Source organism: Lonchura striata, chromosome 3, assembly GCF_050655825.1.
Source record: "Lonchura striata isolate lonStrDom1 chromosome 3, ASM5065582v1, whole genome shotgun sequence".
Taxonomy (NCBI): Eukaryota; Metazoa; Chordata; class Aves; order Passeriformes; family Estrildidae; genus Lonchura; species Lonchura striata.
In genome coordinates, this window is record NC_140705.1 from 88,986,123 (window position 1) to 89,006,965 (window position 20,843).

At 44.1% G+C, this 20,843-nt stretch overlaps 1 protein-coding gene across 40 annotated transcripts in view; it reads left to right on the top strand.

The window, feature by feature from the left end:
* Positions 1 to 20,843, top strand: part of LOC110469084 (uncharacterized) — a 455,123-nt gene that overhangs the window by 327,704 nt on the left and 106,576 nt on the right. For 2 of the 40 annotated variants that reach the window (XR_014953946.1, XR_014953939.1), the window contains exon 1: positions 1 to 20,843. This exon is cut by the window's left edge and continues 35,330 nt beyond it; it is cut by the window's right edge and continues 13,961 nt beyond it. The exons of the other annotated variants lie outside the window; for them this stretch is intronic. The gene's annotated coding sequence lies outside the window, so the exon portion shown is untranslated. 40 annotated transcript variants of the gene reach the window in all.

The window sequence follows — 20,843 nt, forward strand, 5'->3', positions numbered from 1 at the left end:
ATGTAGCACTCACTGGACGTGGCTATGTGAGAACAGGTATTGCAGAGCATTCACAGGGTCAGGGAAAAGGAACAAAAGCCAAAATGACAGCTCTGGAAACATCCCTCTCTCCTCAGACCTTTGAGCCCATTGTTGAAAATACTTGAGGGTAGCACTGTTTCAGGCTGATTGTTTTACCCACCTGATGAAATCTCCCTCCTTCTGCCATTGTTCCCAGAAACTCTGTGCTAACGCTGTCCAACAAGGAACCCTAAACAGATTCAGCCAAACCCCACCCCCCGCTAATTTCTGCTCTCCAAAACTAACATGCAGGGAGAAAGAACAACAGTACGCACAAATGTTAGGGACCTGTGGCAAACTTCACAGGCTGTTTCCTGCTTCCTTGGACTTAGAACAAACATTAGCTGACCAAGGATTTGGCTTTAGAAGGCTGCTATAAAGGCCATGGGATGCAGTGCTCACCATGCTGAAACTGTTTTCTTTTTCAAATGTGGCCTGGGCACAGGTGTACATGGTTGTATCATCTCTAGACTACATTTTGATTTTTATACATGGCAAAAAGTATCAGTGGGTCTGTTCAAAGTAAAGGCTGTGGTGTTCTCAGCTGGCTTCTGGTGCTGTAGAGAGAGGGAGATTGTCACCACTTTGAAATCTGACTGCTCTGATTAATGCCATGCTTGGCCACATCATGTTAACACCTTGTTCCTTGGGGGGACATCTGAGGGGGGTTAAGAGTTAGTGGGGAAAAAAGAAAAGCAAAATATAATTATGTGAACAAAGACAAGAGAACAAGTGGATAAAATAGCAATATGGGAGTATTAAATAAGGGTGATTACTGACAATAAACATGGAGTTTAATGCACTTTCAAGGGGGCACCTGCTCCTTAAGGGCAGGAGTGACATGGTAAGGGCTGTGCCAGGCAGGATTGCACAGTTGTCCATGGAATACAGACCTGATGTTTGTGCCTTTCTTTCACTGCCATTATTGGCAGCAGGGTAATGCACAGTGTTCCTGTGTATGAAAACACGCTCTTCTGAGTCACTCTGTGGTTTATTTTTGTGGATATAAATTTCTGGAAACTGAGCCTGAGTTTCCCATTTTCTGCTCTCCTTGGAGGCTCAGGATTTCCCACAGCTCCAAGCAATGGCTTTTCTGTCAATCCTGTGCTGCCATTTTCTCCCATCCGGTTGAATTTGTTTCACCTCCACTCCCTGCCCACACAGTGTGCCTGAGCAGCAGGAGAGGGCTGGGGCTGTGTCCTGCCTGGCCCATTGAACAAACACAGGAGGGAGCTGCCTCAGATGTGAGCTGTCGCAGGCATCTTTGTGGCAGGCTGCAAATGCCACCCCTGGAGCTTAGGAAGTGCATGCTGGTTGCATCCCAGGTGGCCACTGGAGAGAGGAGAGAAACAGAGCAACTCAGGCACAGCCTGTTCCTGTTGCACACAACGAGGAGTATTTTTAAATTACCTCTGGAGTATTTTGGTTGGCACTGCGAGTGAAAGGAGCTCACAGGTTCACGTCCTTTTCTCTAATACAGATGGCAGGGGAGGACTCTCTTATTTTGGCATGGAAGCAGACAGGGTCTAGCTGTGACAGCTTTGTTTTCTGTGAGTTTCCCTTGGGTGCTGTGAGTGTTGGGGCCTGTGTGGAGGCAGGAAGGGTGGGAAGAGCCAGTTGCTCCAGCAGGATCAGCTGTGGGGATTGCTGGGATGGGCAGTGGGTGTGTAGAGAGCACCCTCACACAGCAGGTTCATTTCTCCCCAGATACCAAGTGTGCTTGCTGTGTTTCCAGTTCCCTTTGGATGGACCTTTTCCCTGTGGGTTTATGCCATAAGGATATGTTTGTGCCCAATGGCTGAGTGCTGCAGATGTTCCCAGTGAGCATTGAAAACAGGGGAGAGTGTTTTTATGCCCACACAAAAGCCAGGATCAGCTTGGGCCAGTGAGTGAACAATGATTGAGTGGTGTTGGACAAAAATCAGGACTGGCTCAACGATCAGTGCAATCCTTTAATCAGAGTAATTGAACTCTAATCTACTTGTTGGCAATGAACAAATAGGCAGTGTGGGATATGGATGGTGTTCTGTCTCATGGATGTGTGTGTTTGTGCAGAGTATGGGGGAGCTGGTTAAAATTAGAGCTGTGTGAGCACTGTAGGATTCCATTCATGACAAGGTTTGCAAACTAATCCATGTTTCTTGATTTGCAGGGGCTGGAAACCACCCAAACCTCATAGATTTGTTTGAAGGAGTTTGTGTGATGTGGGGATAGGAGCTTCATCTGCACTTGCTCACTTTCATTTTCCCTGAGCTAACCTTCCAGAGATAAGGCAGGCAGATCTTAGGGGGGTTTGTGGTGAATGGGAGCGTGGAAAGGAGAAAATGCTTTTGGCTTCACCCAACAAATCCTGGGTTTCATGAGATATATTTTCTTTTCAAAAAGATGGTCTTTTCATCTCCTTATTCTTCTCTAGCCTAGCATTGCTTGTCTTCCACAACTGCTTCCTGGATGGATCTCAGGTCCCATATTCATTCTCACCTCCTTAAAACTACCAGAGAGACTCTGAGAAACTGCTTAATCTTTGTTTCTGATCCCTATGGAAGGACTTTGGAGACAACTGGTGTACTGCTTCTCTTGAAGCTTGTTTCATAGCTTTTGTTAGTTGAAGGTAATTGTCACTTTGAAAGGGACATTGGGACATGTCTCACCTTACTGGAAGAATAGGGAACTATTTTGTAATGGCTTATACAGCAAAGAAAGAGATAGGCAAGGAAGACCCACTTTAATGATCACATATAACAAATACAGCCTACCAGCAATGCAGGGTGATTTGTAACATACATTGAGAACTGTGAAAATCCTTCCTGTGGAACTTGCTTTGGCCTGCTGTAAATGCAACTCCTGGAGTCACTCCTTACCTTGCCCAGGAAGATTCACCTGGTAGCTCTTAAATGCTCATGATAAAGCCAAGAATGTCTTCATTTAGCTAGACTTCAAACCTTCCAATCCCGTGCCACGTAGTCAGTAAGTGCTGTAGGCCAGGTTTGGAGAGAGAGGCAGGCACATTTCTCTGCAGTCTGGAGACATTTTCTCTTTTGTAGAGCATCTGCTCAGGATTTGAAGCAGTAGCTGAGCAGTCTTCAGTGTCTCCCTCTGTGGCAGATGGCAATCAGCAAACCCTTGCAAATCTCTCTCCTGGGCTATACTCTGTGCTGTCAGAATCCATAGGAGCTGTAATGACCAAGCAAATTCCATGTTGCCATGGCCAGGGCAGCTCTGTCCTGCTGCAACCCTGATTTCCAGGTCACTCTGAGTAGCCCTGAGCTGAGGGAACCCATGCTACGCTCTATGGTGCTGCTCCGGTGTTGTTTAGGGGAGATGCTGCAGGGTTTAACCCCTCTGATACTTACGGCTGTGGGAGGAAGCTGAAGGTGCTGCTAATATTGTGCAATGGTGGGTCCTTAAAGCAAAAAGAATAAAGTTGCAGTTTTTTAGAGTTGTCCTGGCTTACTGGTTCTGCATCAAGGGTGACTTTTGAGCTGAATCTCTCATTCCTGTTGGGCAGGCAGTTTAACTGGCCATCCTTGAGCACTGCAGGTTTTACTGGGAGGATTAGCAATTGCTCTGGACAGTGTTGCTGTTACCAGGGGGGTTTGAACTCGGAGTGGGAAAGATCAACAAAGTGTCTTGTGTGCTTTTTGTAAGCGATGACAGACTACAGCGAATTACCAGGAGGCTATATTAGGGAGAAATCTTCCATGGAACTTGGAATGGGATAAGGGAAAAGTGGAGATAGGCAAGAATATGTGACTATTTTTGTCCATCAGCCAGATACCTATTGGTCAGTTTGTTTCGGGGGTTGCCTGGAAAGGTCAGGAGCTCAGTGAGCTGTTCTGCAAAACATGCCTGGGCTGAACCAAAACATTCATTGCTGTGTAAGCCAGGCAATCTCACAACTATCAGCTGTGAGCTACAGTGGGGACAAGGACTGTCCTGTCCCTGTGTTAGGGACATGTCATGACTAGTCAGTTATGACACCTTCCATCAGCTCCACAAAACTGCTGTGTTTTCTGCAGCGTCTCATTCCTTTTCTGCTGGGTTTTTCCAGGGAGTGCTTTGGGCTGAGCTGTGCTCCTTGCACATAAAGCAGCCTCCAGAGTCTGACCCCTCTGCACTGAGACAGGACAATGGCAGTGCAACCTGCATTACTCAAATTCCAGCCTTCACAGAGCTGTCATCAGTGTGCCTGGAAAATTAATGTCATTACACTGTCGCTCGAGGCTTGGCACGGCTGCTTCCCTGCCTTGGAGAGGGAGTCTCAGTGGGAAGTGAATATCCTGGCTCACTGCTGCAAGGCAGGCACAGGCACTGCCCACAGCTGATGGGGTATTTGTCCTCATGAATTTTGCACATGTGTAGCAGTGTGGGCTTTTGTATGCTTGCAGCACTGTGTAGCAGTAGTTCCTGGGCTCTGTGCTAACCAGGGACTGATTTGGCCACTGTTATTCCATGTGGTGGTGTGAGAATTTCCTATTTCCACTGGGCATTATCTTGAACAAGAAGGGTGAGGGTGCAACAGTTTTTCTCCCCTCTTGATTTAAATGCATTTCTTCTACTGTCCTTCCTTTCATTTCAACCTTTTTATTTTTTTAGGGCTTCTTGACATAAAAACAGTTTGTTTCATGTCATTTCATACTGTTAAAGCCAGTGAATGGAGTCATGAATGTATTTCTTGTCCTTGACAGCAGTGGCACTCAGCATACTGAATAACAGTTTGACTATGCAAGGGTACTGAGCATCCTCACATCAGCCTTTGGAGTAACTTTGGGAGAATGGTTTTGTTTGTAGTTAGGTAGAAAAGCTTCCAAGCTTCTCTTCTGAAGTGCTGAGAGAACAGTGTGTGGCTTTCACAGCAAGCCTCATCCTACAAATCAGCAAGTCACAGAAATCATGCCTGACACAGGGAGCTTTCAGGGCAAGGACAAGCACTCAGTAATGAACAAAACTTCAAAATTGCACCATCTCCTAGCCAGGCACCTCCTGTGTGATGAAGCAGCTAAGGAGTCTATACAAACTCTGTAGTGCATTGATTAGTATCAGCACATGTTAAATAACTGAGTACATGATATTAACCAACAAGCATCCTCTCTGGGTGTTATTTATTCATTTGCATTACAGATATCCAGGTCAACAAGACCAGATTCCTAACTCTTCATCTTCCTTTTGAGTATCAACAGATAAAGTCCTGTTTCATATAAATAAATAAATAAATAACATTAACTAAATAAAGAGAAGAGACTGATAATCACTAAAAATGCAGAAGAAGGCAGCTTTGCTCAGGTACCTCTGGCACATGCCCACAGATCTGCTCTGTAAACTCTCACTGCCCAGTGAATTGTTCTTCAAAAGGTAACAAAACAGCTGCCATAGGGCACTGACCACTGTTTGACAGGGGCTTAGATAAGTGTTTCTGCTAATGTCCCACTCAGTCACAAGTATAGAGAGCCCCCTCCTTTTATTTGCATTTTATATATGGTTTTATTTTATTCACTGGCCTACCAGGACTCACCAAAATCAGGTATGGAATGAACTGCTCAAGGAGGCAGTGTTGGAGGGGAAAGCTCTGCACGGGGAGTGGCTGGGTGCTATTTGGAGCAAAGGAGGATTGCTCTCCAAAGGGCCCAGGGCCCTCCCAGCAGAACAGGAAAAGACAGCGTTCCGCTGCCAGGAGCAGGGCTGGCCTGGCAGTACTCAGAGCTGTCCAGCTCTGCAAGCTCAGGTGTCTCCAGGCACACACATGGCAGCTCCTGTTATCTCACAGCAGGGACATCCTGTGCCTTTTGCACTACATTTTTCTCTCAGGAAAAAAAACCCCGCTTCAGTATTCAGTATACAGAATAAAACTGTGCTCTCTTATAAGCAAGTCTGTGATCAAATAATGCTTTGGTTATGTGCTGCACCATCTCATTAAGGGAATAGTATAAACTAGCTTTGATATCTACAGTTCCTTTCTTATGGGCCCTTTTTATTTTCAGTAGCTTCTGCTTGGGCATCTCTTTGTCATAATGTCTGTAGAAACACTCAATGTTTGCATGGGAATTCTTTACTCACAGGGAATTTTTGATCGATGGCACATTGGGAGCTACTGTTTCTGGGATAGCTGAGAAATGTGGAAGAGGCTGAGCAGAGTGTCTGTGTTTATGTTCCAGGGAAGAAGCCCATCTGGACTTGCTCTGACTTGTGCCTTGCTCTTTGGAGGTCCCTTTGCAAAATGACAAAACTTTCTCTCACAGTGGCGATTCCTCCTGCCCCATGCAGCGACACTCAGCAGCTGCTGCCTGATTGCCAATATTTACCTTGCTTTATTACATTACTGTAAACTTTGGTTGGCTATCAGAGCCAGTTGATGCCTCTGACAATTTGGAATCTGAAGGGCTCTTATGAAATTAAACACTGCCTTTGCGTGCCATCCAAGCCTCTGGATGGGCAAGTGAAAATAAATGTTCCAAAGGTTGTACTTTATATAGCCACAGACTTGACCTCTAAGTGCCTTAAAAGGGCTCACATACTTAAAGGTGCATTACCAGGCCTTACACTAATTCACTGTGATAGCTAAAGTGCTCTGTGGATACCACAGGAGACCAGAAGCCCTTGAGGATCCTTTAGAGCAGAGCATGTGGGCAGTTAACATTATTCAGCTTGAATTTTGTATTTGCAGGCAGTCATGAGTGAAAGTAGGGGTAGACTATTTGCATATTGTCTTGGTATAAAGCTAGAAAAACACTTCCATATGTGTGAGTCATGTAACTTCATCCTGTGTGTTTCTTAGATGCCTGGAAAACCCTAAATAAGATGAGGCCCTTTCTTTTACTTTCACTATTTTTTCTTTTCTTTTTTTTCTTTTTTTTTTTTTTTTTTCCACTGAGAATTTCCTGGGAGCGTTCATCCCTCCCTCTCTTTAAGTTTGCTGGTCTAAGCAGGAATACTTGAGACTGATTTTAATTCTTAACTAGATGGACATGATTTATTAATTCACATTTGAAATAACAATTGCAGTCAGAAGGAATCAGCTGAAAGCCTTAATTACATTGGAAAATATGCTTCAGTGTAGCATGGCCCCATCCAGCTTTCAGAATGCATAATTATAATCATTTTTTAATTTTTATATTTGAAAAATTGTGATGGAGACCAGACTCTGCTGGCTACTCTCATAGCTTCAAAGCAATGTCTAAATCAGCAGTGAATCTTTAAATAGATCATTTTCTTACTTGCTTGTTAGTGCCCAACCACATATGTAGACTTACTGTGCAGGGTTTGGCCTCGGTGTTTTGAGTATTATTTTTACATCTCAGCCAACTAGCAGTTCCTGTGCCCAATTCCAAGGAAAAAAAAGATGTTAAACTGCGATGTGCACTGGCATATGAGCTGAGATTAGGTAATTTGATATCACTCCATAGAAATCACATATGGGCTTTGGAGACTGGGAATTCATTCCTGTTCAAACAGTGACCAAATGGGGAATGGGGAAAGCAAGATCAAGGTAATTAAAAAAAAAAAAAAAAGAAAAAAAGAAAAACAAAAATTAAACCACTGAAGCTCCTGAACAGAAGAAAGCACCACAGAAGAAAAAGAAACACCAAAACCTTCCTTGCCTTAATCTTGAAAAAATATGTCAGTTGAGGGAGATATTGGCTTACTTGACCCAGATGAAGTAATACATGAGCACTTCCAGCTCCCACTGCATTCCCTGTCACCATTCTGTCTGTAAGGCTGCTGAGTATTTCCCTTCATTCTGTGTCTGTCTTTCCTCCCTCCATGTGTTGTTTCCTGACCATCTTTTCTTTTCCCCATTCTGTTATCTGGGTTAGGTGTTCATTAAGTTCCCTGTAAAACTGGTGCTAGCTAAGGAAACCACTGAGAAGTCAGTCCAGGAGAGATGAGCACCTTGTGGTGCCCTGACATCCTGAAGGAAAACTTTGCCAAGGGCTGCGGAGCCAGAGTGCAGGCATGGAGCAAAATGTTCTGGGTGGGCATGTGGGCTGCTCTAGAATGTGTATGGAGAGGACTGAAGTGCAACAGGAGCAGCTGAAGGAGCTCATAGTTCATTGGACAGGGACACAAACCTCCTCCAAAACCTCCTGTTAACCAGGTGGGAGAAGGGAAAAGGATTGTGGCCCTTGTCTGTTTAAGGCCAGAGCAGCAGCTGGGAACTGGTGTGTGTGCTGGACACCATAAAAGCCACGGGGTTATTTGCTTGTTCTAAACACACCTCCAAGCAGCACTCTCAGGTGCTGGAAAATGTTGAAAGTTTACTGTAGCAAGAGGATGCTGGATGAGGTGTCCTAAAGAAAGCAAAACTTCCTGGAGAGATTCTTGCCCATTCCAGAGGCGGAACCACAGACCACGTAGGCTCTGATTGTCAGTGTGGGAGCAGAAGTAACATTTTTGCATTGCATTTACCAGGCTCCAGATAAGGAGAACAGTTTACTTAATAAACTACAAGGAATTAGATTCACAAATGCTGAAAATATGTATTTCTTTCTCAGCAAAGGGTTCTTCCCAGGGTTTTCCTGAAACAAAGTCTGAAATCTGAAACAGTCTGAAATCATGTACAGGAGTGCAGGAGTAATTGGAGTAATTAGTTAAAACAGGGGGAAGGAAATATCACTTTAACCACTCTATGTCCTTGATTAATGTTAAAAGCTTTTACCTTTTTCTCTCCAAACTTGATGAAACTTCTTACACCAGTACACATTCAGAAATGTACTTGTGAAGTAAAACATGGTAAATGCTCTTCAAAAGTCATTGTCAAAATAGAGAGGAGGATCCCTCTTTCATTCTGAGTCCTTCCTTCAGATGTGCACAGGTCTTCAAATGTTTTTACAGGGAATCAGTATGGTGGAAAGCTCTTTGTGGTTATGACTTACATGATGAAATAATCCCACTTAATCTCAGGCCTAAATGATGGAAATGATACTGTTTATCTCCACTCTTCATTAGCAGCTTTTGCACAGAGTAGCATTGAGGGCATTGAAGCCCAAACCTTCTCGAGACACTTGTGGGGTGTCTCCTTAGCTCTTCAGATCTTTCCCAGAACTTGTCACTTTTGCTGTCCTCCCTGGGCCCACTGAGGGCCACCACACATTGACTGGCTGCTGAACCCATGTACAGTTTGGCTTTTTTTGTGTGTGGGGCTTACTCAGAGTTCAAATGGTGCCTTGCAGAGCTAGGAGTTACCTCAGAACTTCCCTGACAGGCTGCTGACCCCTCTGAGATTGAGAACAGGCCCCTTTTTAAAGGAGGTTTGTGGATATTTATAGGAAAAGGCAAGGAGGGAGCTAAAGCTGTACCTGGTAAATTCACCTCTTCTGTCCCTTCCGTGCCTAACTAGAGATAAATAAGGAAATGCAAGACTGTGCTTGGAAATATCAGAGCAAAAGGACAATCTTTCCTCCTCTTGGCTTGGCTTCCACAGTGTTTGCTGCCTGCCAGCACCGTGTGAGTTACAGCACCTGTGGTCATCCTTACCTGTGTGCAGCCAGGGAGGGCAACACAGCCCTACAAACAGCCTGCTGTCTGTCACTGAGCCAAGGCATGCCCCACCCCTCCAGCACATCCTGCCTGCTGTTCAGAAAGGACTGAAGTGATGTCCCAGCCTTAAGCGTGGACATACATGTGTGTCTATAGATGTGCATGTGTACAAATTAATACATGCACCCCACAGACACCAGTGCAATGCTCTTTACCTGCCCAGCTCATCAGCTGCCTGCCTGGGGAAAGCAGGGCTCAGTTCTGGGCAAACTGACGGTAAAGGAAAGGGAATCAAGAGGAATCTCTGGAGGGGACAGACAGTTTGAGTGAGCTCAGTCTTTTTGGAAATGGAGGATTTCTGGGGATGGAAAACATTGTTGCTTTAGGATCTGATTTTATTCTGAATGTTTGGGTACTTAATGAAGGAGGGCAACACTACCTCACGAGCAAAGTAAGACTTGCTGGTGCAAAAATCATATCCTTATCTGACACCCAGCATTGACATGTGTGAGCACCAAGGATCTCTGCTTTTATCCTCTTTGCTCCTTGGCTGTGAAAGAAGTTTATTTTTATTCCCAATTTAATGGTAGGAAACTGAGAATCAGGGAGGCGATAATTCGGCCTTTTAAAGGCCTGTTTAAATACCTGGGTATAGAAAGAGGGCAGCGTGCCAGGAAAAGAAGGTCTTCTGAAAACATTTCTGCAAACATCAAGAAGGAGCCAAGTACTTTCTGCTACACTAGCCCTCCTGGGAAGGACGTTTTCTGCAAACCCGGCCTTAATTGGTGCTGAGCACTGGAAAATTCTGGTCCTCTATCCAGCATTTATGGCATTATGGGTCAGCTTGGTGTATCTGTTGCATTAGACCATCCAACCTCTGAGTCAATCTTTGCCCTGGCTATACACGCACAATTTATTTCCTTTTATTTGAGGAATTTCAGGAGAAAAAAAATAGCCACATTTTTTCCTCTTTCTTTTTTTTTTTCCTTTTTTTGTCCTTCTCATCTTTCCGCTTGGGATTTGCAGTAGCATGGCCCATTCTACCCCCTTCCAAAATGCACTGGAAAGGAGCCATCTGTGGGTTCCCTCTGTTGATATTCCAAAAGACCTTGAAAAGTGACATTAATTGTTTTGACGGCATGCACCTATTTGTTATTACACACCGCTGCCAACTCTCTTGCCTTGTTTTGTTTTCTTTTTTCCTTTCTTTGAGTAATAATCTTGCACTTCACCCAAATGTTTGTGTAGGATCAGCCCAGAGGCAGTCAGTGAGGAGCTGCCATAAAGGCAGAGAGGCTCTGGAGTCATTCCCCTGTAGGAAGCACATTTTGGACTTACCAGGAGATTTCCTGTGTGCAGATGGGACCCACCCGTGCCCCATCCTGGGAATCTCTGGATTTTTCCCCCTGGGCTGGCTGCACAAGGGTTGAGCACATCCCCTCCACATTCTCCTGGCAGAAGCTGGGAGCTGAGTGCTCCATCCAGGGCTTCTCCCCCAGCAAAGCCAGAAAAATCTGCTGGACTTCCCGGGCATTATTAAACTCCAAGCAGAAACTTTATAAAAGATACTTTGGAACACTACCAAATTATTAGTATTCTTCCTCATAATACAGATGAGGTCTCATTTTATTGAAAGAAAGGGAGAGGAAGAGGGTTTTTTTCCAGCCCTCTTGGGAATGATCTTATTGCAAATATCAAAACTGGGAAGATTTCTCCAGTGCCAGGGGTCAGGATCTTTGACTAGTTTGTTGTAATGTGAACATATAAAAATTCACTCAGTGCTCATTCTCTGCCTCTTATTTAATGTACATTCCAGGTAGTTCCACTTTTATTCTTTACATTACTGTCCCTCGCACTGACATTTGCCTTGAGTGTTAAATTTCTTTCATGAATTCTGAAGAAGGGAAAAATTGCCATTGGCTTAATATGTATTGATGCACTATTACCAGTAGAAAAAAAAAATTGTTATTCCAACTGACAGTGAATAAACAAGTGCTTTATATTTCTTCTGAGAAGCTCTAATTTGAAATATTCTTCACTGTAATATCTCCACTTAAAAATGGCATTTTCTTACCATACTGTGAATCATATCTGCATACCTTAATGAGTAAGTGTTTAATATTTTAATTTCTATTAATACAGAATAGTAAATGCTGCTGGAAGTCAGCTGAAGTAAAAACTACGACAAGCAGCTAAGTTACATCTCTCCCTGTGCATCATTGTCATCGTCACCAAGTACTGGCAATATAAGGGCCAGCCTGCTCATAATTTCAAAGGAACTGGGATTTTCAGTGATTGCTAAGGGCAGGGTTGTCACGCAGACCCTTTATTGAGACAGTGATTCATGAGAATAAAAGAAATCAGCTTGATTCTCTCATCACCAGTGACATTTTCTTTGGACTGGCTGTTAATTTTTTTTTTTTTTTTTTTTTTTTGCTTATAAATAGATCTCTTAAGTCAGGTGAAGGTGACAGTGTGGAGCCCCTGTGGATATATGGGTATGTGTGTTACTCATCTTGTAGCATAAACTCGGGCTGTAAAGTGAGATCTCCAAATGCAACCTTGTTCTGTCAACTTTTTTTTCCCCTTTTCCTAGAGAGGAGGCAAGTTCATGTGAGCTGTGTGTTTAAATCCTGTCAAGGTTTGCATCCAGCTCTGAATTAGTCTCTGATGGCAAGTGATAATCCTGATTTGGAACTCTGCTGGATGAAAGCTGGCTGTTCTGCAAGTTGGCATTGCTTGGTTTAGGCTGTGTTGGCCAGTGTTACAATGCCTTTAAATTCCCCTAAAATGACAGCTAAGGGGATTATTGTGTTGGTGTTTTGAGGCATCTCTAAAAAGAAGGACGGCTTTTGTCCAAGATCATTCCCTGATCACAAGTGCTTCCAGGGAGTCCGGAGGGCTCCGTCCATGCAGCTGGGAATGCAGGAATACTGCTCATGCGGAGAGGAACGTGTCTGGCAAGGCTGCAGCATGCACCTCCATGATGTAAGATGAGGGAAACATTCCATCAGGATGCCTTTGATTGCTGTAACCTTTCTGTCCTCCACACCAAGGCAGCCTCTGGAGCCACTCCCTTGCTTCCAGTCAGGATTGCAGCCTCTTCCCAAAAATTCCATTGCAAGTAAGCAGGTGGTTGCTGTTTCCCTGAGTCCAGTGATGTCTTATCTCAGTTGTGGTTTAAACCACAACAAAACAAAGGGGGAAAAAACCCCAAATAACTCATATGAGCTCTGGCCAGTGCTTGTGTCTCTGCTTCTGACTGTGCAATCCACATCCTGCGAATAAATGCATTTCTGCGTGTTTAATCTGACACCTTTTGTGAGCAGTACACTCACTCAAAACACCAGCAACGAGTAAACACTACCAGCCTCTTGTAGATCTTTGATTGGGTAGCTAATTCACAAATGATTGACTACCCAAGTAGTGGGAGCATATGGAGGCTCTGTGAGCGACTGTCAACACAAGGAAAGTAGTCAGGGAAGCCAATTGTTAAGAACTGAAAACAATAGCGAACAAGAAAGTCCTTGAAGGAATGTGGCACTGGGTCTGCTCAAAGTCTGAATTTATGAAAACGCATGGCCAAAACAAAAGAAGATGGCAGCATCATTTCCTATATGTGCTCCTCGTTGTTGGTTATTATTATTCCAATTTTTGACACTTGAATGAAATGTGGTATAATTGGGCTTCATAGCTGCTGCTTCAGGCGACATCAATTGCCTTTTTTAAAAATGATGATGGCGTTGAGGGAGACTCTTTTTTTCCTTTTATGTTTTGAAGCTGCTGTACTCTCAGTGCCACTCGTACAATACACGAAAGGGGCATTGTACTCATGGGAGGGTCTGCAGGGCTGGGGACTGATCCCAGGAAGAAATATGAGATGGAGAAGCAAAGTAAATATACTGTGGGATGTTATGCTAAAGCTAATCCCAAGATATCCCTTGTTCTTTTTCCTCTTTGGGTTTTCCTTCTAACAGCTCAAGCCTTACACTTTCTTCCCTGTAGCCCACAGAGCATATAATATTACAGGTGTGTATGCAACAAAAACTCCATTCCCTGCCCTCCTTTGCTTTGACTCAGTAATCAATTCTGTCAAGTTTGAAGGACCTTAAGCTGTCATGAAAGGAAAATCATTCCTTAAACTGTGTTTATTTCTGCTACAAAACAACCCCATCTCTGCATCTTTTGTTTGTATTGATAGGTGTATACAGCAGGATTTGGTTGGCTTATTTTGACTTGAGGAGGAAATCAGATGAGAGGCATTATGTTTTAGTAAGTTGTATTCAGCAGGGAAAGGGGAGATGTATTCATCATTCTGTTTTTGCATTGAGAAGCAATTCTTTAGGAGACAGAACAAATCTTTAAAAAATAATGCTGGAAATAGTCTAATGACTTAGAAGTCTGAATGAACCTATTGTGGCTGAATCCTTTGCCAGGGATGGATCCTACCAGGATATTTTAAATAACGTTCCCCCTCATGTCTGCTCCCCCTCCAATGGAGGAGCCCCAGTGTAGAGCACATTTCATCCCAGCGTCCCCAAGGGAGCTTTAGCCCTCCAAGTCCTACCCTCAGAGCCTAGATGTGCCAGCATTAGGGTTTGGGTTATTATGTACAGCTGATCATCTCTGGCTTTGAAAGCTTTTGTACTGCCTGAATGAGAGGTGGAACTGGAAGGGAAATATGTTGAGCCACGTCCATGTAGATTTAAACCCAAAATATTTGGGTGTATTGAAGGCAGCTTCCCTTCAGACAGACCCAACTGAAGGTTCTGGATCCAAACACCCCAAATGCAGGACCATCTGTACTGTAGCTGTGCTGTAGCTGCTTCCCAGAAAACCTGCCAAAGGATGTGCAGGATGCAGCCCTTTTGCCAGGTGCTGTCAACAGCAGTGGATGCTGCTCAGGACATTCCTCCTAAAATTAACACACACGGATTGTGGAAGTCCCCCAAGCGACAAAAGTGGCTCTCATCCAGCAAGCTTCCCTCTTTGTCCTAGGTTTATGCATTAAAAAAGGAGGACAAAATGGGGAAACACAGGCACAATAACAGAAACGTCAGTTTGTCATGTACAGCTTGTAAACAAGATGTGCATGAAATGCCCCTCATTGCACACACACGTGGGTATGTATGCTCTGTTCTTCAGGCAGCAGTTCTTTTCAAAGAATCATAGGAATGACTTGGGTTGGGAGGGACCTTGAAGATTATCCAGCTCCATCCCCTGCCGGGGACAGGGACACCTTCCACTAGAAGAGGTTGCTCAAAGCTGCGTCCAACCCAGCCTTGGACATATCCAGGGATCCAGGGGCAGCCACAGCTTCTCTGGGTAACCTGTGCCAGGGCCTCATCACCCTCACAGAGTAGAATCCTAATCTAATAGCTAATCAAAACCTACTCTCTTTAAATTAAGACCACTCCCCCATTCTGTCACTCCAGGCCCTTGTAAATAGTATTACCCCATCTTTCCTGTAAGGTACTGGTAGGCTGTAATGAGGTCATATTGAAGCTTCTCCTTTGTAGAATCCAAATGCTTTCCTCACAGCAGAGCTGCTCCATCCCTCTGGTCACATGGTGGTCTCCTCTGGACTTGCTCCAACAGATTCATGTTTTGAGAACCCCCGAGCTGGATGCAACACTCCAGAGCTGGATGTAGCACTCAAGCTGGGGTCTCACCAGAGACACATTTTCTCTCACTTCTCCTACCCTCTGACAGGAGCATCCAGTGCCTGTTGTTCCTTTAACTTTTCTTTTTGCTCCATTACTGCTGGGATCCTGGTGGGGAGCTGGGAATTGCCTGTGCTGAGCTGAAGCAGAGTCTGGGGTAACTCTTGGAGCTTCATTGCCTGAAGACACAAATTTCAGAACAGTTTTTAGGTGTGGGCATTTAACTACTAATGATTTAGGATCTTAAACAGTTCTAAAATATTCTTTTTACAAAATCTTTGCTGTTAACCTTTAACTGCTTCCAGTTCACATAGTGCTTTACAAGAAATGGCAGGAAATCAATAGCTCTAAAAAGGAAAGCAGCAGCCCCAGTGCATCAGCTTATGCAGATCATACTGGTGTGCCAGCACCAGCCACTGCCCAGGGTGATCAGGCAGTGACACAAGAGCTGTCCCCCTGCCTGCCTCACTTCTGCATTGTAACCTGGCTCATAAGGAATCCTGTAAGGAAAAGGGAGGATGAAGGCTGGGTTCATCATCAAGCCGTTATCAGGGGAACCTGGGCAAGTTATGTTTGTCCACACAGGAATCCCTAAATCTGTTGATTTCTGAGAGCTTGTTTGTGTGGGTGTGACAGGCAAGATTTTCACCTGGGTTTGGTGTTGTGCTGGTCCTGGAAATCCTTAATATTTTTGTGATTCTGCTACAAGTACTATGAAACATGAAAAGACTTAAAAATACACTATCTGTTTCTCAGCCTCAAAATGTATCTCTATGCAAACGAGCAAAAACCACACTCACCCTGCTCAGGGAGCTTTCCTGCTTTCCTTTGTTCAGCTTCTCCATGCTTTTGTCTTAGATGTTAGAAGGTTGGACACAAGGTCACTCATAAGCCATTTCATGTGGATACAGCAAGGATCAGTTCAGGTCTTCTCCCCCTCCCCTCGATTCATCTGAAGTCTCTGTGGTAAGGGGCTGAGAACACAGTCCTGTGGTACAAAATAAAAATGCTTCTGTTCCACAGGAAAGGATGTCCCAATGAGCATTGTCTGTGCAGCTCAAAATGGGATCTTTGGATGTCACATATTACTTAAGCAGTAAATTACTATGAGTTGGAACCCTTTTAAACAGAAGTTGGGAAGGGGTTAGAAATAATTCTGTCATCAATAATTACAGGAACTTCTGTCCAGCCTTTGCTGCTCCTTGAGGCCTGGGATGTGCTCCTTCTGGAGCACAGGGAAGGGCAGCTCTGGGAGGATATCATTCACAGGTGTCACAGACCCCAAGCATGTGTCACTTGCTGATATCAATTATTGTGGTGACAAGACTCTGCCCAAATGTTGCCATGGATATGGGCTGTGATCTCCATGAGTTGTTCTGCCCAGTTTCTGGAACTGACTCCTCTGTGTCTTAAACAGTTATTGAAATCTATATGCTCACTTGCCCTGTGTGTAAAAATGGGCTGACTCCCCTCACCAGTGTGTTTGGAGAACAAATTAATGTCAGGCACTCAAGAGGAAAAGTTTTTCAATGTACATTTGCTCTGCAAAACTGCTCAATATCGTTATTATTTATTATTCTATGGACTCATCACTCTCGGCTCCCTTCTGCCAGAAGCTGCTTTGAAAGATGGATAAGTTGCACAAAAATTATTTTCCCTCGGTTTTCTTTGTGAGAAGGTTTAAAATGCTCATGGAGAAGGGTGTTTTTGTGAGGGAAGGCAAAGGAAGACGAGCTGCCGTGATTAAATGAGTTTGAAAAGGTGCAACCAAGGAAAAATAACTTTGACCTAAAATTCAGACTGCTGTATTACCAAATTTTTAATCAGGTTGCAGACACAAATACATAAGTACAAACAATGCTTTTACTACCTGCAGATACGTTTATAACAATTTGTTTTTCTCTTGGTGCTGTCTCTCCCTCCTCCCTGGTGCAGCAGAAGTGAAGGCAGGGATAGATGTGAGTAGCCCTAATTGTTGTTTGTGAATTCTGTGTTTGATGTAGCTCAGAGATAGCAGCACTGCTCCTGTCTCACTCCCCACTTCCAGAGACTTTCCATCTGGTGCAGCTCGTGCTGTACACTCCCTCAGGTTTATGTGAAACCTCCTGTGAAAGCAGAGTCATTGATTTTTGTAGGTTTAGTGCCAGAGCAATTTTAGGTGGCACAAGCCTGATTTCCTTGACTTTCGCTTTCCTGCTCTTGATACCTCTGTGTCAAACTCAACACCTTTCCCAACACTATCCTCCTCCTCATTATAACAAAGTACTCAGCACCTCCTCCTCCTCACTAGCACTGTCAGCAGGAGCCGGGGAAGGGTGCTACAGGCGACTGTGTTTGTATTGACAGTGCCAACTTTCAAAAGAATCTGCTGAGTTAGTGAGAGGTCTCTGTGTGTTTGTGTGTCTAAACACAGTTGCTTAATTTGGGGGTATTTCACCACTGCGCATCTCTCGGGCAGTGGGAGTGGGGAAGGTGCAGCCTGGACTTCAGGTCCTGCTACAGAGAGCTGCTGTGGTGGGGAATTCGATGTGCTGCAGCTCTCTCTTGTCTGGGGGACAGCTTATGACATGGAGTGACTTGTCCAGGTCTTCCCTTTAGTTGGTGATAATGGAACAAGTAGTGGGGAGGTTACTTTCCTGTGTTATTGTACAAAGTCTGCTGAAGGCTCTGTTCTGATGTGACATAGGTGACAAACGTCCCTGTAATGTGCTTGGCCAAAGCAGTGGGGTCGGGATCAGGCCCCGGAGCAGGGAGCCAGCCCCAAGCACACTGGAAGTGCCTCTGCCTGAGCTGAAGGATGTCGGTACAGACAGATTCTCACATTTTGTCTTTCAAGTGTCAGTGACAGAAGGTGCCATAATTTATGACGTGGCACTGGAATCCCTGATTAATTGTCTTGCACTGCTGATGTGCAGCAGATGACGTGCAAAGTATTTTCCCCAAGCATTTTCTGGAACGCAGCAGGCAGGGAGCCGGCTCTGAGGCTGGAGTTCCGAGGCTGGGGCTGCCTGCTCACAGAAAGTGTGTTAAATCATGGCTTTAGTCCTCTCTCATCCCACTTAGGGGGCTTATCTCTCTCCTCTGGCTTCATAGGGAGATCAGAGTCCAAGCCCTGCTCCTTGGAATGGTGTCAGTTCCATGCACAGAGCAAAAGCCTTCAGCAAAATCTCTGTGGCACGGAGACCATTTACATCGAGTGAGCGAGGCTCTTTAGGCAGGTGCCAACCTGAAAGCTCCTTATTTCTGAGCCCCTTCAGGACTCAGACCTTGCAGGATACCAAATATAAGTGGATAAATGGCTTTCCCATGTATAAGTCCAGTGGCCCCTTCACACAGGTGATATAAACAGTTGGAAAAAATGGAGACTGCACAAAATATTTTGAAATAAAATCCTACATTTTAATCAGTGAATTTACTGCATTTCTCTGCATACTATTGTTTATTTTTATTTTGCAGCATGCCTACGCAATTCATGAGACATTTTTGTTTCATTTCCAAAATGTGGGATAGGAAGGGAACTCGGCTTTGGAGCTATAAGCCTTTTTTCTTCCTAAAAAAAATCCCACCTGCTCTCTCTTTATATATCACCACCCTGCCTACAGCTGAGATAGGGATGAAGGGAGACAGAGAGTGTATCTGGGAGTGCGTTGCTCATGCTTACATTCCAAATGAACATGACATTATCTTTGAATTTAAAACCACTTCTTTGAATAACTCAATTTTTTACACTCCACAGCAGTGCACCACAGCTTATAACAAAAATACAGAGGGAACTGGAGCTGAGCCTGCAGGGACTGAAGCCTCCTGTTTATCAGTTTGTGCATACAGGGGGGAGCCCAGCAGTGGTCCTGCCCCAAAATAAAACACTGGCATTTGCTGCTCTGGGAATTGTGTGCAGCTCCATGTGCAAGGGGATTAAGGAGGGCAGGACTTCCAAAGGGAAGGGGTGTGAGGCGAGGGGTTCCCTGTGCCTTCCTCTCAAAGTTCTGTGCTGATTTAGCCTGTCCAGGTTTTGAGCCAGGCCTGCTCTCCCTCCTGCCATGCCCATTGCTGAGCATCTGACAATCTGATGTGCTGATGTGTGTGAGCTCCTTGGAGACAGCCATCCACATGGAGCCACAGGACATCCGTCTTCTGCTCTCTCCTTTTGTGCACTGAAAGGATATAATTTTGAAAGTCACTCTCTACAACAGCCATTGCAGAGGGTGACTCTCAGCTGTTCTGCAAACAGAGCAGAGCTTTGCACCTGATTTAATATAAAACAAGGTTATGTCTTCAATTAAATTATTTAATCTCATTTTTTGAGGGAAAAGTCTGTTTTATGAGTTTAGTAACAAGGAGGCAAAAATTCGGAGGTTTTGGTTTTTTTCAGTCTTGAATTTGTTCACTTTCCTCATATTGCTCTTTTCCCTGCTCTGTGTTTATACTTCTCAGGAAAGGGTATGACATTTATTTGTCTCTATAAGGGTTTGAGTACAGGATGTAGTCTTATTTATAAAATATTCTGTGCACTGCCAGCTGTAAGAATGAAGTGTAAGCCCCAAATATCTCTGTATTATTAATTTTGGCATTAGCAAAGCATCTAATTTTTACAGCTGAAGATGGCTTCTCCTTTTTAATATTAGTCCTTCCTGTTTCACAAGGTGAACTGCATTCCTGCTCCCTGAGGAAAATGACCTGGAATTCACAAACCAGAGTTGAATGGCAAAAAAAAAAAAAAAAAAAAAAAAAAAAAAAAAAAAAAAAAAATTAAAAGGGACAGTGACATTAGGAAGTATGGCCAAATAAGCCAGGCATGTACAGTGCATTTTTCTTTCAGCCATGAATCAGAGTGTGGGTCTCCTTTCCAAAGGAGTTGACTGAGGCAGAAAGAAGTAACTGGGATCCCATAATAAGCTGGAAGTTGAACAGGAATCCCATTAGCTCCTTTGTTTTAACATTAAACTGCATTGCCTTGACCCCAGCCCACAGGTAGTGTTCCCGTCCATGGCTATTGTCAGGCAGCTGTATGAATGTGTTCCCAAATTAAATAATGTGGCATTGTGCTGGATGACTAGCACTTACACACTAAATTATCACAGCTCTCCCTGACCTTGGCAGCATCATAGAGTTCATATTTTCAGAAAGATGAATTGTTCTCAGAAGAATTTCTTCAATGTTTTAAACACGCACACTTTTCTTTAACCTTATGGATGCGCGGGTTTTACCTCCTTGTGCTGCTCTGATTTTAAAAACACCAGGCCCAAATACAGCGCCAACTGAACTCAATAAAAGGGCTCTTGCTGACTTTTGCTTTGGTATTTTATACTCAAATTAAACTCTAGGATTGGAGCCTAAAATGGGAGAAAAAGATGAAGTGTACAACTTTATGGAGTTCAAAAGAAAATCTTCTAGTTGTGGTTTGAAATATTGGCTGTTCTTTTCTTGGGTCTAAGAGCAGCAGGGCAGGACACAGTGATTCTCTTTCAGACTCATCCCTGGCTAACTTGCACTCTTTGTGTAATGTCCTCCAGATTTGCTCATAGTTGTAGTTCAGATCAGGAATAAAGGACATGTTTGCATATTTTTTAACACGAATAGTAAGGCCACGTTGCACTTGGGGGCAGTTATGGCTCTGCTCTGCTGCAGAATGTACAAAATTGTTTA